Source organism: Kogia breviceps, chromosome 4, assembly GCF_026419965.1.
Source record: "Kogia breviceps isolate mKogBre1 chromosome 4, mKogBre1 haplotype 1, whole genome shotgun sequence".
NCBI lineage: Eukaryota > Metazoa > Chordata > Mammalia > Artiodactyla > Physeteridae > Kogia > Kogia breviceps.
The window spans coordinates 59613789-59630695 of record NC_081313.1 but is presented as its reverse complement, the minus strand read 5'-3'; the positions used below and the strand labels follow the sequence as shown (position 1 = coordinate 59630695).

At 45.1% G+C, this 16907-nt stretch overlaps 1 protein-coding gene across 1 annotated transcript in view; it reads right to left on the bottom strand.

The window, feature by feature from the left end:
- Positions 1-13596, bottom strand: part of SV2C (synaptic vesicle glycoprotein 2C) — a 243747-nt gene extending 230151 nt beyond the window's left edge. Inside the window, exon 1 of the mRNA XM_059061385.2 lies at positions 13180-13596. The gene's annotated coding sequence lies outside the window, so the exon portion shown is untranslated. The remainder of the gene's footprint in view (positions 1-13179) is intronic.
- Positions 13597-16907: the final 3311 nt, after the last annotated feature.

Sequence of the window (16907 nt, the reverse complement as noted above, 5' to 3'; positions counted from 1 at the left end):
CAGATCCACTTTAATCTTAGGCAAAGATAGTTCACTGTCTGATTTTTTAAATTATGCAGTATCCAGTTCCAAAACCATCCACTAAGTGAAAAGAAATTCTAAGCCAGCAATCGGACATAGCATGAACCATTATTCTCCATCTTATTTAGGAGCTGTATTAAATGGAATACGATGCTACACCAAATGTCTGATGTGGTTGGTCATCAACACAGCACTGTGTAATACGGTAATAATAAGGGAGTGTATAATGCCAAGAAGTTGGGAGTAAATGAATTAATTATTTGTCCCAAAACATCTTTTTAATCTTGGCTCAAGCCATATCAGTGTGCAATTTAGGTGGAGCTCAAATGCCTCCAAATCTTCCATGGCTAGTAGGATACATTGGTAGCAGCCCTTAAGAAGAATCACATCATCCTCCTGATGTTAAATAAAGCTGCAAGTATAAGATGGCCTGTGTTCCTGGGTCTCACATTCAATTATATTAATCATTGGTTTTCTCCTCAGATTTGCTGGGAAGTGTATGTTAACCTTTACAGGTTTGGATTTTTTTTTTTTTTAACTTACTGCCTTTGAATGTAATCAAACCTTGTGCACACACATCTGCATTCCAAAAGGCAGACACGATCATTACATACTCAGGTTCGCAGTAATGAATGCTTGGGAAAACAATTAGCTGTAATGTATTTATCAGTAAATGAGGTGAGCTCCGCTCCAACAACACGTCCTCTGCTCACCATAGATAGAGTATGATGCCCTTATCAACATTCCAACTCTAGAGTAAAAGGTAGGCAGAGCGGCATATATCATCCAGTCCTGTGTCGCTTTTTCCACGTCTTCTGATTTAGTCCTTCTGAATTACCCTTACATCAATTTCAGTTGATCGGAAAATATTCATACCTCTGACCTACGGACCAAAACAGGTCACCAAGTTTTCACTCCCTCTCTTGTCAGTCTCTTCTGGAAGCAATTCAGAGGCTCCCACTCTCACACACAGAAGACTCTGGCAGGGGACTCCCACAGGATCCATTGTCTGGCAGTGGCCTCAGACAATAACAGTATTTTTAAAACAGGGTTAGAAAGAAACCACCAGATTCCTACTGGGCATCCCCCACGGTTGTGGGGACAGCCATCTCGGAACACATCTGTCTGTTTCTTCTCTCCTCTAAGCCTCCCCCGGTCTTACCCATCACTGATCAAGATTAGAGCGGCACAGTAAAAACTTGGTGCCTTCACAGTCCAAATCCCCAGACTGCCTGAATTCAGAAGCAGAACTATGATAAAGGCTTGTCTATTCTCTATGGACACACCATTTCTGTAGGCAGGTCCAGCTCAGATTCACCGCCCTTCACAAACACTGCTAGAGAGTCATGTGACAACCGTCACAGAAGGCGCATGTTCCCTTCAGGCACAGTGCTAAAATGGAAGAGCCCTCCCTGTGTTACAGCCTGCCCCTTCCCACCCCCGAATATAAATTGGCTTATTACACATAATGCTAATATAGAGAATTTAGAGCAATCCAACAGCACCTACTAACACCATATATTTTGCAATGCCTTATTAAATAATTTTCAGATGAAATAACCTATCTGCACACATAAATTTAAAATACATATATAATATCCTAACAGTAATAAGGAGAAATCAAACCAATAATAATGTTTAAAAATATGTAGGGCTTCCCTGGTGGCGCAGTGGTTGAGAGTCCGTCTGCCGATGCAGGGGACATGGGTTCGTGCCCCGGTCCGGGAAGATCCCACATGCCACGGAGCGGCTGGGCCCATGAGCCACGGCCGCTGAGCCTGCATGTCCGGAGCCTGTGCTCCACAACGGGAGAGGCCACAACAGTGAGAGGCCCGCGTAACGCAAAAAAAAAAAAAAAAAAAAAAAAAAAAGTAAATGTCCCAGTGTAACAACTTTAGAATATAAAATGAAGACAAGAGATGCTTGCTTCTTTTATTTTTATTTTTTAATATTTATTTATTTATTTATTTATTTATTGGCTGTGCCAGATCTTAGTTGCAGCATGCAGGATCTTTAGTTGTGGCATGCATGCAGGATCTATTTCCCCCACCAGAGATCGAACCAGGGCCCCCTGCATTGGGAGTATGGAATCTTACCCACTGGACCACCAGGGAAGTCCCAAGAGATGCTTGCTTCTAAAGGTAGAATCACCATGAATGCAAAAACTACCAATGTAGACAAATATAGGTAAGCTTATTAGCAACTTAAATATCATAACTAGTGTTTTGTTACTACTGGTGATGTGATGCCTGGAAATGATGAACAACTCTTGGTAAGATTTTAAATAAAACAAAATAAAATCTTCCCTTAATTTATAAGTAGTTTGACTCCTGTATATAAAAACTATATAAAAATACTTGTGTTTGTATATAAAACAGAAAAAAGGTCTCAGCTTAAAGTACTAGAGACAAAATTTTCACCTAAATGGGTATCTATTAAGACACTGGAAAGTTGTGCAGTATGTGAGCCAGTGCTTTGTTATGTGTAACTGTCCTATGTATTCTGTCTTTGGTCAATGGAATGTGGGCTGAAGGGACAAGGTACCAGTTCAGAGCCTACCTTAAGAGGCATCACACGTTTCCACTCACCTTTCTCGTACTTCTGCCATCTCCATGCAAAAAAATATGAACTGGATAGCCAATTGTTCCAAGGAGGATTAAAAACCTGAACCTAATCTGCAACTTAGAGAAAACCCAGCAAAGCTCAACCTAGATCAGCCAGCCCCAAGCCAATCTACAGATGCATGGGTGAAAAGAAATGATTATTGCTTTCAGTTACTAACTTTTCGAGTGGCGGGAAGGCAGCATGACATAGTAATAAATGTCTGGCAAATACCCGCCCACCCAGCACAGACAGTAGGGGCAAGTATGGTTAAAGGAGAAATAGAAAAGTCAATGAGAAATTCATGATGTTGGACAGGGAATAGGTGGACACTGGGAAAAAGAAGGACTGGGTGGGATCTAGGGAAAAGGTAGAAGTTAACTGGTGCTATATAAACACACAATGCTGAGTCACTAGCTGTATGAGTCACTGCGTATTGGGAGAGTCCTACACGAACCACATCAACAGGTATCTCAGGAGCTCACTCTCCTACAATCACCTTGAAGGACAGAATAGGCAAAGTCTGCCACAGCCTGACAGATTCACGTAAAGGCAGGCAGAGATGAAATGAGGATTGATTAAGTCCCATGGTTGTCGCAAAATAAAACCCCTGTCATCAAAATTCAAATCGTGGTTCATTTACCTTTTCAGATTATAAACACGAATAGCATTAAATAACCAGTAGGCCCACAGAAGGCCCATGGGTATTTGATTTTTGTCAACATTTTTGCCTTCAAAGGAACTGGTATCTTCTACCAACCTAGCTTCTAACATTTAGACATTTTTAAAAGTAATTAAATATATCTGTCACTCTACTTACTAATGTTCTGAATTTTTAGGGTTGTTATTCAATGATAAATAGAAAAAATAATGAGTCTTAAAAATTACATATAACCACAGGCAATGATTACAGGTTCAAATGACATAGAGATGCATTTCAAATAATTCATATACACTTTTTAAGATCTTCATATAACACCACATGACTCCATAAAGTTTCTAGAATCTACACAAAAAAATTGACTAAGCTTCTAACTAGTCAAAGCAATGAAGAAAATACAATTAGATACAAGAATCACAGAGTTCACAAAATAAAAACAAAGCAGTGATTATAAGTAACTGCAATAAATTTGACAATCTGGATAAAATTAATAATTTTTTTTTTAATGCAGCTTACCAAAACTGACACAAGAAGAAATAGAAACCTGGAGTCTTTATCTATTAAAAAGAAATGATTTTGTAATTAATCAGAGGCCTAAAAGCATTAAATTCTGTACACATTCATATGAAATTTCAGCAAGTTAGAAACAGAAGGAACCTTAGCCAATCTGATGAAAGTGGAGATCAAATGACAGAACTGCCCATGAGGGACTTAGACGTGGGTCACAGGCAGAGCTGCCCTGTAGCTAGGAGTGTGGAACAAATTAGAGACCATTTTCTCTGACTCTGGCATGTTGTGAAGTGGGAGTTTGGGCATCTGGAGACAGCACAGCCATGACATGCTCATGTCCACTGGCAGGGGTAAGGCTCTGGCAAGCAGTTTCCCAGACGATGGGCATGAATAAAATGGGCATCTGGGGGCTTCCCTGGTGGCGCAGTGGTTGAGAGTCCGCCTGCCGATGCAGGAGATACGGGTTCGTGCCCTGGTCCGGGAGGATCCCACATGCCGCGGAGCGGCTGGGCCCGTGAGCCATGGCCGCTGAGCCTGCGCGTCCGGAGCCTGTGCTCCGCAACGGGAGAGGCCACAACAGTGAGAGGCCCGCATACCACAAAAAAAAAAAAAAAAAAAAAAAATGGGCATCTGGGCAGGACAGGGAGAGCTGTGTTAGGCGCCTCCAGAGGAGTGAAGTCAGGATAGCAGAAGGGGTTATGACTGGAAGGGACATGCAAGGGGCTTCTGGGGTACTGGGAATAAACTCTTTCATGATCTGGGTGCTGGTTAAAGAGATGCGCTCAGTTTATCAAGATCAATTCAGCTATCTGCTTTTAATATGCGCACTTTTCTCTCTGTGTATTACACTGCCATAAAAAAGATTTTTAAATAATTTAAAAGGTTTTTAGCCTCTATGTGTCTGGCGCCAGGGGTTACAAAGATCCCAATGACTTGGCCTCTTCCCTTGAAGTTCAAGGGACTCAGAGTCTAGGGACTCCTGAGCCAAGGGACTCAGGAAAGCTCCTGTAGAGAGGCCACAATAACACAGTGTGAGAAGCACTCCTTCAGTGTGGCTGCAAGGGGACTGGGAGCGTCGGAGAAAGGGACCCGAACTCTGCCACGGAGGGTCATGAAAAGTGAGTTTTACGCTGAGGCTTGGAGGATGGGTAGGAGCCTTTTCCATGGACCAATGTGCAGATGTTGGGAAGGGGAGGAGGAGAGATGGTAGGAGGGAGGACATTCCAGGTCCACGAGAAGAGAAGATAAAAAACTGCCAATCTCCAATCCCATCAAATACACAGTCACAGTAGAATAAATAATGTCCCTCAAAGCAAAACATGCAGCGTATTAATATAGGCTTATGACAGCTATTGGACACGTAAGACTTACTGAGAACAGGGGTGGCGGAAAGAGGGGGGTCCTCAGCTTTAACAACCTAGGTCAGCAATGAGCAGTCATTCTCAAGGGCCACTGTATCAAACGTTGATAGGTATCTGCCTTTTTTCATTCAAAATGAAAATAGTTTTATGGAACATAACTAATTTATGTTCTCACAACTTTGATTCCCTTACTGATATTATGGACTAGAAAAGTATCCACAGGAAAACCTGGCATTGCTTTCTACCACTTAAACATTAATTGAGACATATTTATATTTATTAAATACATTTGAGAAATAGCATCACAGGGACATATTGAAATTAACTTTCACCACCTTTACTGATGCCTTCATTATAAAAGTAATAAGTGCTTACTGTTGAAAACTCAAATGATTGAGAAATGTATCAAGTAAAAGTGTCAGGTCCTCTCCAGCCTTTTCCCCAAATAGTTTGCTCTTCATCCTTCCAGACTTTTTAACGTACCTTAATTTTTTAATAGAGACATAATAACTATTCTGGTTAATAAACTGCTATATTTTTAAATAATAACGTATCTTCAAAATAGTTCCAGTACGTATAGGTTCACCTCATTCGTTTCAATGGCTGTGTAATATTTCATTATTGAAATGCACCGTAACTGATGTAATCATCCTCTGATGAGCATTTAGGTTGTTTCTAATTTTTCACTATTGCAAATAATGATGCCATGAACATCCTTACAAAATTCTGATGATTTATCTGAATATCCTGATACTTCTTAGTATGTCTAAAAGGGAGGGACTAAGACGTCTCCCAGGACAGGGCTCATCCCAAGCGAAAGGCAATTTCAGACTCACTATTTATAATCCTAGGACAATGGGCCAGCATCAGCAGGGACAAGTAAATGTCAATACAGGACACTGTGTCACTTGAAGTGTCCTTTCACCAGCCCCCAAGCATTCACACATTCTCTAAGCTCCCCCGGGACATTAAGAGCACATGGTGGCATCAGCAGATTCTATGGTACTGGAGCCAGGACGTCCTGGGCAAAGGAAAGCAGGTTTGGTAGCACTGTAGTGATATTGCTACCTGGAACTAGGGACAAGGACTGCAGGAGTGACCCCTGAGGACTCAAAGAAACAGTGAGAAAACTTTAAAGAAGGCTGGGAATCCACAACTGGGGAGGAATAGAACTGGAGAAATGACCGTAGAGGCTATAATTCTACCTCTACACTGATGTGGTCAATAGGAAACCCAGGCTGAAGATTTAATTGGATACTTCAAAAAATAATAATCTTTATACTTAAATTGTGTGTTAAATGCAGTTCATACTGTGTTTAATGTGCAAGAACTGGGGACATGCTGTCACGTGTGAAAAATAATAATAGTATGAGGGCAAACTTGAGAATGGCCCCGTGGAATCACTGGAGTCATTTCTTAACTACAAACACACATAAGCACAAAAATGGCATAAAGAAAAAAATGGCATGCTTAGAACTATTAAAAAGTAATATTAAGATGAGTATATTCTAAAACAGGCTAGTCAGAGCTTGAAATGACAAAGTGGGTCACCTTCTCTACCCATTGCCAAAATGCATGGCTGTTCCCTCCTGCAGAGGCTCCAGTGCTATGTGACTCATCTGAGTAATTTAGAGCAAAGAACAAACATCTCGGATATTTCTCTTAGTAAAATTTCAACCTTCCAAGATCACTATTTATCTTGGGTGAACCTGCAGATTTAAAAACCTGAATATTGGAGGAGATAGTATCTAAAACAATTGCTGGTGGTCCTGATTTTCCTACAAAGGCAGACCTGGAACTTCAAGATCCTGTTTCAGCAATCCCAGGAGCAGCTATGGGGAGGGAAGGCCCACAGAGGTGACCTAAGAATAGGAGACCTAAGGCTAGTTCTTCCAAAGTTCCTGATGCTCAGTCAAAAGTGTGGACACACGGGGTGGTCGTAATCAGGTGAAGACGGTGCAAAGGACATTGGTTCAGTCAATTGTAAGCCATGTACCTGGGGAAAATCACAAGTTCTCTGAGTAATGAGAGGTGCCAGGGTCATTATAAGGATGAAATATAATGCTCCCGATGCATGTGCTAAATGTAAATGTGCATAGGTTACCAGGATCCACAACATAACTGGCAAGGTCCAATGCAAAAGGAAAATGGGGCACCTTGTTCAAGAAATTTCAAAAGGTGAAGGCAGAGCACAAATCAAACAAAAGGCCCTTCCAAGTGTGTGACCCTGTGTGACTGCACATGCCACAGGCCCATGAAGCCAGCCTCAGGAGTCACCATTCCACCGATGGGTGCACTGCTATAACTGCATAGCTGAATCTCCAGAGTACTGTGCATTTGGTAAATATTCCAGAAACATTATAATAAAAAGGAAGTCGGATTTCATACATTAAAATGGAATCCTTTCATTTTACAAGACAAACATTAGGAGAAGAGAAAAGGCACCTTTTAATGCACAGTGCCTACAAAGCAACATGCTAGGCGCTTTATGTATATTTTCCCTATTTAACTTTCACACACAATCCTAAAAAGTAGATACAAAAATCACCTTTTCACAGCTGGAGAAATTAAGGCTCTGAGAGGTTAAGAAACGTGTCTATGGTCACACCATTTTTCTCAAACAGCTCATTAATTCATCTGAAAGCATTTACTGAGCTCTTGAGACACTGGGGAGAAAACAGCAAAACAAAACAGCCACCTCTCCCTAATCCTGTCCTTGGCCTCCTGGAGCTTAACGGTTTAGTCAGGAGAGATAGATATTAATGAAAGAATGTCATTTTTTTTAAAAAGGGAAATGGTTAAGTTAATGAGCTTTATAAACAGAGTTGCCAGATTTAGCAAATCAAAATACAGGATGCCCAGATAAATTTAAACTTCATATAAACAGTAAATAATGTTTTAATATAAATATGTCTCATGCAATATTTGAGACATTTATGTTAAAAATGAATTCAAATTTAACTGAACATCCTCTTTTTCTCTGACAACCTTATATATAAGGAAAAGTACACTGTGTTGGGAGAGGGAATTTTAACCTCACAAAAGAGGTTTGGGAGGCTTCCCCAGAAAGAGAAGACTGGACTAAAATCTGAATAACATAAAGCATTAATGTGACAAAGGCACGTTGGAGTAGGTGATAAGGTTGCCATGGGAGGAGAAGACTGATGCTTGAAGTTGCTAGGATGGGAGAGGTTTGGGGGTTATGTAATATGAGGTTACGGAAGTGAGCTGGGGCCAGACCACCTAGAGCCCTGAAGGCTTTGAAGGCTAAGGTTTTCAGTCTTTATGCCACTGGATTTACCGGTTACATATAATGTCCGCTCTGCCTATGTCCATCTGTCTCCACAGACTCCTTCCCAAACACCTACCTCACTCACTCTGCCTCTGACTTACCAAAGAAGTTAGCCATCTTGAATCCTCCTTGCCAGCTAGAATGTGATTCCTCTGAGAGCTTCAAGTAGATAGCCCATAAATATCAAAGAGAACAACATAGCTTAGAAAGCCCATGCATTCTGGGTCCTTGCTGCACTGCCCAGTACTAGTTCAAGTGTTCCTACAACTGTGGTCCCCAAACGACAGCATCCAACCCACGTGGCAGAGCCTGATAAACAGCATACTCTGGGCCCATCCATGAAACCACTCATTTAGAATGTCTAGGATGGGGCTCAGAAACCTCCATTTGAACAAGCTCCCCTGGAAAGTATGATACACATGACTATTTGAGAGCCCTGATCTATTAGGCTATTCTAGGATTCTAGTTCATAAGATTTTCAAACAGTGGCAAATGACAGGAGAAAGCACTTAGTCGAACTTGTCATAAATCTCATTGTGCTCTTGAACTGTAAGAGGGCCCAAGTGCCATAAGAAGACTAAAACCCATGACTATAGTTCTCAGTGTCTGGTCTTAATCATTTGTATTACATACGGTTCACAGGAAAAGATATAGCATATATCTTTTATATAGATAAAATGGTGTGCATTAGGTAGTCAAGAGAAAACATTTAAAATGTTGTCACGTTAAATTGATCTGAATATCCACTTTACGTCAAGCTGAGATTATTATTTTTCAAATTTGGTCTTTTAAAAACGTTTTAACTCATACCCCTCATGGCATAATACAAAATCTAACAGACTACGCTACAAAAACAAAGCCCATAGCCCCATGTAAAATTTCAGTATGAGTTAATCAAAAATATTTCTTATATTCTATTTATAAGAAAAGTTCAAATTTAAACTATAACTCATCATATATTTCTATATTTCACAGAGGAAAAGAATATTAGCACCAGAAAGGACCAGACCATCCAATTCACCCCCTCCATCCATTTCATTTTGTTCACTTCGTCCCAATAAGGGAAGCCATCATGATATGCAACTGCTACTGACCCTTCCTAATTACAAGGGGTGTTTGTGATAAAACTAAATGGTGTCTTTATACCCTCTTACAACATCTTTTCAGCCAGAATTAAAACAGTAACTTCATCCTCCATTGTTATTTCAGCTGTGTCAAAAAGAAAGAAGCTTCGAATTCTATCCACTGCAACATTTTGCAATGGCTGCTCTATAGAGCTGGAATTTAAAAAGCAAAACCAAAAATAATTTAGCAATGTTGAATCAAAACTGCATGAGCGGGCTGGGGGTGAGGAGCTGCCTCTCCTAGGTTTACACACAGACTTCATCTAAATGACGAGTTTGTGTTAAACGAGCAATGATATACATGTTGTAAACCATGGCTCAGACAGAAACCTCAGCAACATAGAGCCAAGAAGCACTGGTGAATCATAGATCTTCCTCTGATGCAGCCGCATAGAATAAAAAGGACATTTTAACTTTTACTCTTCACAGAAATCTACCATTACCCATGAGTAACATGAATAACAACATAGTGATCTCGTTAGGAAGGCATTTTGACATATCAGATGTTTTCATTCATGAAATATGTCATCAACAACTTTCCCTCAGAAGAAGAGCTAATATCCCTAATTATAGGAAATGGATTATCTGGTACTGGTGGTCACGTAATATACTGCAGATTTTGATGCCTTTTGCGGTAATCGCCTTGAGGGTGGAAACTGCATCCTGTTCTCTGAGGGACTTTTCACACTTACAGAATATGACAGCATTAATAATGAGTAGGGAGCTTCCCTGGTGGCGCAGTGGTTGAGAATCTGCCTGCCAATGCAGGAGACACGAGTTGGTGCCCCGGTCCGGGAAGATCCCACATGCCGTGGAGTGGCTGGGCCCGTGAGCCATGGCCGCTGAGCCTGTGCGTACAGAGCCTGTGCTCCGCAACGGGAGAGGCCACAACACTGAGAGGCCCGCGTACCACACACACACACAAAAAAAATGAGTAGGATATTTACCTAAAAGCTTGTCGGCTAGTCTGCTGCTCACACCAGAGAAACTACTTTTAAATGTCACTGGGTCATGAAAAATAAATTTGATTTCTCTACCACATCACCAAAAACATTCAGATGTAATCCAGAACTTCTCCCCCACCCCCCTTCTACAGACAGCCAGTAGCTAATGGCATTTGATTTTATAGTAGACTGCTAGGAAAAGTCTATTGTCTGCATTTGCTGACATTGAAGGCCAAGTTTCATTAAAGGAACAGTGCCCAAGGAAGCCTCCAGAATTTTTTAAAAGATAAGGGTTTTCTTTCCCCTTAAAGGGACTTTGTTTCATAATATTTTCCATTCATAGAGAATTTGTAGTCCAAAACTCTGAGACACTTTTGTCCCCAAAACAGCTTTTTAATAAGAGCTAGTCTCAGCTATTTTTCACATTTCTCAAACAGAGAGGATGAACCCAAGAGGGTAAGTCATTTGCCTATAACATAAGGTGACATAACATAATACTTGGGAAAATGAGACCAGGATCGTTGTCTGTGAGCTCTTTAATAACTGCTTTTCCTCCTTCCTCCCTTAACTCCACCCCACTATCCCCCTTCGTTCCCTTTGCCACACGTACGACAGATTTGGGCTCATTCAGGAAAACCAGTAGAAAAACCTCTGGCATTAGGTTTCCAGAAAGTAGGGTCCTTCATTTTTGTTAATACATAAAATGAAACATGGATTGGGCTTTTTATTCTCTACCACGGAATGCATTTGTAGTACTGTTTTTAACATATTTTTAGGTTATAAAGGAGGAATGCGACACATCGTTTTGTAAGCCTTTCTCAGCTCCACTTAGAGGCCAGGCCTCCTGACAAAACTCCTGAACAATGGTGAAGGAATGGATTAGCCTCATGATATCTGAAGAACCTCAACATCGAAGCTTTCACATGAAAACCTGCTGCGAGCACGAGGCCTTTCGGAACGTGCCACTGAAAATGAGTGGATGTCAAAGAGATTAATGCCAAATCCTCCTCCAGGATTAAGGATCAGAATTAAACTGAAACAACTTCCTTTCTCGCGCTGTCAATCAGCTAAGAATGAAGGGAGGAGGTCCAAGGAGAGAGGAGTCCATGAGGGAATCCCCGTGGTGGCGCCTTGAAAGACGCCCCATCTTTTCGGTCCCCTGGGGAGCGCCCGGCCGCTGCGGCGCCTTCCAGGCACTGCGGCGCACTGCGGAGCCTCCTGCCCGCCCGCAGCCCCGGCCCGGCGGGGCTTCGGTAGCCGCGCGGCGCCGCTGCCGCCCGCCCCCGCAGCAGTCTGCCGGGTCCCGCCCTGCCCCCTCCCCCGGCCCCACCCCAACGCCTCGCCAGGTCGCTGCAGTCCGTGCCGGGTGCGCTGCAGGCCATCCATCACCCGAGAGCCTTTGACGCACACGCGCGCGTTCCCAGACCGAGACTCCGGCGCCTCCCCATCCCCCGCCCCCGGGTCTGCATTTGCATCACTCGCACGCGTAGCCAGTGACTCTAACGCCCTCCCCTACCCCACCCCCACGCTCCCACCTCCCCCCCCCCGACCTCGACTCCAGCCTTCCAGGCAGCACCTCCAGTCCCTGGGACTCAGCCCTCCCTCTCCGCCTCCGCGCTCCGGGAGCTTAAGGTCCCTGCACGCCCACACTAAGGCTCTGAGTTCTGCATCTGCGGCGAGGTGCCTGCTGCCCCCTGCCAAGTTCGTCACCATATTCCGCAGTCCAAGTGGGCCCAGCCCGGGGCGGTCCCCTAGGCACTTGAGAGAAAAGTCTTCCCAGTTCTAGAACCCAGGAGGGGAAAGAGCCCGCCAGGAGAAAGGGTCAGCTGGGTTGGGTTATCACCTCCACAGCCCTCCTCACCACCTGAAATTACTTGGGTAGTTAGTTTGTTTACGGGTGATGGCCCCTCTCCCCGCTGAGCCTCACGCCAGTGAGTCTATTTCGCTCCACCTGGCCACAGTAGGCGGTCAATAGGTTTTTACTGAATGAAGGCGTAGTGCAGGCAAGCGCAGACACTCACAAACGGCCCCGCGGGTTTCCCTGCTCTCCATCCCTCGCTTGTGCTCTCGTAGACGCTAGGCAGGGGCTTCGGGGATTTATGTGGAATAGTTTTTAAATCCCCGATGTTTCTTTCAGGCTCCCGCAGAGCCTACTGCGGCTGCCTTTGCCCTCCCGCCACCAGCACGTCTGCAAAGGGATTCCCGGCTAAAAGTTGAGCCCAAGGCTGGGTGGGGATACAGGTCGGGTAGCCGGCCAGGGTTTAGGAGCTGCTTGTTTTAAATCAGCCTCCCCCTGCTTGTCGAACCACGCAAGCAAAGGATGCTGGAGGTCCCTACAGCAGGCGAATGTGGCCCCCACATCCCCGCGGCTGCCTACCTGCCTCCTCCGGGGTTCTGGGATAAAGTGCGCCCGCATCCCCTGACCTACCCCGGGCAACCGGGGGTCACTCCATCTGTTTTACCCCAGACTTCCTCGGTCCTGCTCCAGCAAAGGCACCCGGCCGGGCAGCACCTGGCACCTGCAACCCCTTCCCCGGGGGCAGGTGTTGCTCTTCTAAAAGGCTACGAAAAGTTCCCCAGGCTGCAGCGCCCGGCCAGCGGGTCCGGAAAGGAAATACTGTAGAGTTGGGAAAACCCGCCAACGCTGCCGGGGTCCCTCACTCACCACTCCAGTCGCCGGGGACCCCCCCCTGACCAGGATGGTGTCAGCGCTTCAGCGGCGGCCGCCGCTCGGGCTCGCTCCTCGGGGCCGCCTCCGTCTGTCGCTCTCTCCTGCAGCGCACGGAGTGGTGACTCCTCCGAGCGGGTCAGCGGCGAGAGGAGGGGCGAGAAAGTGGCTCGGGGCTCGCACTCTGCGGACCTCCTCCTCCGCCGCCGCCTCCTCCCCCGCGGTGCTGCAGTGCCCGGAGACGGCGTGGCGCGAGTACTAGCGGCGCGCAGGGAGGGAGTCACTGCGCGCGTGGGGGCGTGAGCTGCGCGCGTGGGAGGCGTGAGCTACGCACGATTTGCTGCGGGTGGGCTGACGCGCCCCGGGAAGTCGGGGTGCGAGGCGCTGCAGCTGCGCGGGATGGGGGTGGGTAACCCCCAAGTCGCTGGTACTTTTGGAGAAGTCAGGGCTCCGAGTTCGCAGCAGAATGATGGAAAGGGCCCCAGTTCTTAATTAGTCACTGGGTGTGACTATGCATTGCGCACCCGCGGGCGGCGCCCCGAGTCTGTCCGGTGGGACAAGGAATTCTGAGTGCAGGACCCGGCTAGTGCGAGGGGAAAAAGGATTTGCCTCCTATTTCTGGGCCTGGGACTGACCTGTTAACTTTGACTCGGCTTCCTGGGAGCCCCCAGGCTGGGCAAGGTTGCCTATTCCCCCTCCCGACCCCCACGCTGACAGACAAGTCGAGGCAAGGCTTGGGGTGCAGCAGGAGCAGACAGGTGGAAACTTTGCCTGGCGCCTCGCGTCACCCCAATGCCAGGTAGGGCCAGATAGCCGGACTCCCAAGCAGACATTTGAAATGGCCTTCTGGGGGGAAACTACCTAATAAATTTTTCTTTTTAAATAGCCAAGGGAATTTTGTATTTTTAGGAACATTTCGCCCCTCGCAGTGCTGGAGACCCCAGCTGGAGCTTCCCCCATTTCAGAGCGTCTGGGTTCGGCGGCTCGGGGGAAACGTGCCTCGACGAGGCCACACCCAAGGCTGGCGTGGCCACCTCGCAGCGGCAAGAGAGGGCGTTACCCCCCCCGCGGGCCTGGCGCCGCAGCCCCTTCCTCCTTCCCACGCTCACAGCCCCCTCGGCACCACCTCCCGCGCTGCCACCTAGACGCTGCGGGAAGGGGGCCTCCCCTAGTCCCCGACCCAGCCAGCTCCGCTCTCACGCGGAACCCAAGCGGGGTGGGAAACGGCCGCACAGGCAGGTGCCTTCCCCGCAATCGCTGCTCGGATGACGGACGCCCCGAAGCGAGACAAAGCGCAAGCGCCTATGCAGGCTGCTGTGGGTGGAAACCACACACACACACACACACTCTCTCTCTCTCTCTCTCTCTCTCTCTCTCTCTCTCTCTCTCTCTCTCTCTCTCTCTCTCTCTCTATCTCCCAGTGTGTTCGTGTAAATATGCCTGGATGATTGAATGGATGGACGTGTGGATATAAATATAAATATTACATGTACATGTGCGGGGAGAAGGAGGTATCTGGCACCTTGGGCAGCCTGCTGCCCAGAGAGGGTAGTGGGAATGAGGCGGTTCACCCGGAGCAGTGTTGCAATGTGAGCTTTCCGGCTTGGTTTGTACCACTATGCCTGATATTATGGAAGGAAGAAAATACAACCCTTGGCCTGTAACTTTCCCTTCTCTACTTTTTGGGCACTCTAGAATTTAAATTATGATACCCATGTCCCATGGAACCTACACTTGCTGCACTGCTCTTTGAAAGCCTGCCTGGGTCTTGTTTTGGTTAAAGACTTTGCAGTTTGCTACTGGGCATATACCCTGAGAAAACCACAGTTCAAAAAGAGCCGTGTACCAAAATGTTCATCACAGCTTTATTTACAGTAGCCAGGACATGGAAGCAACCTAAGTGTCCATCAACAGATGAATGGATAAAGAAGATGTGGCACATATATACAATGGAATATTACTCAGCCATTAAAAGAAACAAAATTGAGTTATTTGTAGTGAGGACCTAGAGACTGTCATACAGAGTGAAGTAAGTCAGAAAGAGAACAAATACCGTATGCTAACACATACATATGGAATCTAAAAAAAAAAAGGTTCTGAAGAACCTAGGGGCAGGACAGGAATAAAGACACGGATGTACAGAATGGACTTGAGGACACGGGTGGTGGGAAGGGTAAACTAGGACGAAGAGAGTGGCATGGACATACACTACCAAATGTAAAATAGATAGCTAGTGGGAAGCAGCCGCATAGCATAGGGAGATCAGCTCGGTGCTTTGTGTCCACCTAGAGGGGTAGGATAGGGAGGGTGGGAGCGACATGTAAGAAGGAGGAGATATGGGGATATATGTATATGTATAGCTGATTCACTTTGTTATAAAGCAGAAAGTAACACACCATTGTAAAGCAATTATACTCCAATAAAGATGTTAAAAAAAAAGACTTTGCAGGTTGCAACCATGTGTGCTGCTGAAAAGTGGTCAGGCAACCTGAAGATCATACTCATTTGTATACCATAGATCCTTCTACGTTAACAAATTATTCAATTATGTAGGCTAAAATTATTGTCATTACCATGAGAAGGAAAATATGCCTCATGGGAATGCCTATAAATCCAGCATTGAAAATAAAATTTTTTAATTTTTAAAAATCATAAATCTTCCCAGATCGCCTACATATTATATATATATATGTGTGTGTGTGTGTGTGTATATATATATATATATATATATATATATATATATATATAAAATTCCGAGGTCTCAACTGCAAAATGTGCTGGTAATTCATTGGGTTCCCAAGTGGATACCCTCTTGAGAACTTCCCCCTAAATGTCACAGTATAATGGATTATTTCTCCAGTGATAGTTCAGAAAACTATGAAACGAATCTTAAAAATGATCAACAGGCTCTGTGTTATGCTCTCTCTCCTTTAAATCATTCCCCTGTACTGTCCATGGAAGATACTTAAAGGAGTGTATAAATTTTCTTGCTGCTGAGTTTTCATGTATTGATGAACTTGAAGATAATAGCTCCTACAGGAAAATTCCTGATTGTGTGTTTGCAGAAAATGGCCAATTTAAGACCAGGTTGTGTTGGAGGAAGGTATTTTCATGTTGTGTCTCTGGAGCACAGCACACATTCGCTCACAGTGATGGTGTGCAGAGGCTCCTTGGCTTGCCCTCCAGGGCCGTCCTCCTTATTGGGTCTCACCTGGTGCACCCCTTGGCCCCAGGCCTATTGGATCAGGCACTCAGAACAGTCTTCTTCATACCTCCATTATAAGGACATGTCTCTCTCCTTAAAACACTTGCCTTGCAGGAGCTGATAACGGGTAAAGGGGACATGTGCCTTGTCCCCACAAAATCCCAGTGTTCTAAAGTCACTACACACCTACAAATCAGGAATTTTATTCCTCTGGGTAGTGCATGCTTGTGATGCTAGAAAGCAAGCTAATAAAGATACCTAAGGAGCATCAAAGATCTGTCCTCACATCTACAAAATGGGCTCAATACAGATAATTCATACTAAGTACAGAAGCCATGGTGATTAAATTTGATACCATATTCAAGAAGCACAGTGCCTAGCACATAGTGGCCAAAGAATAAATATTAGTCCCCTTTCCCCTTTTAGTAACCAGAGCGAGGTTTTCCAAAGGCTGTGCTATGGAGCGCTAGTTCTATATGATGCCCCTGCAAGCTCAGAGTAACGCCTAGCTTCCAGAACT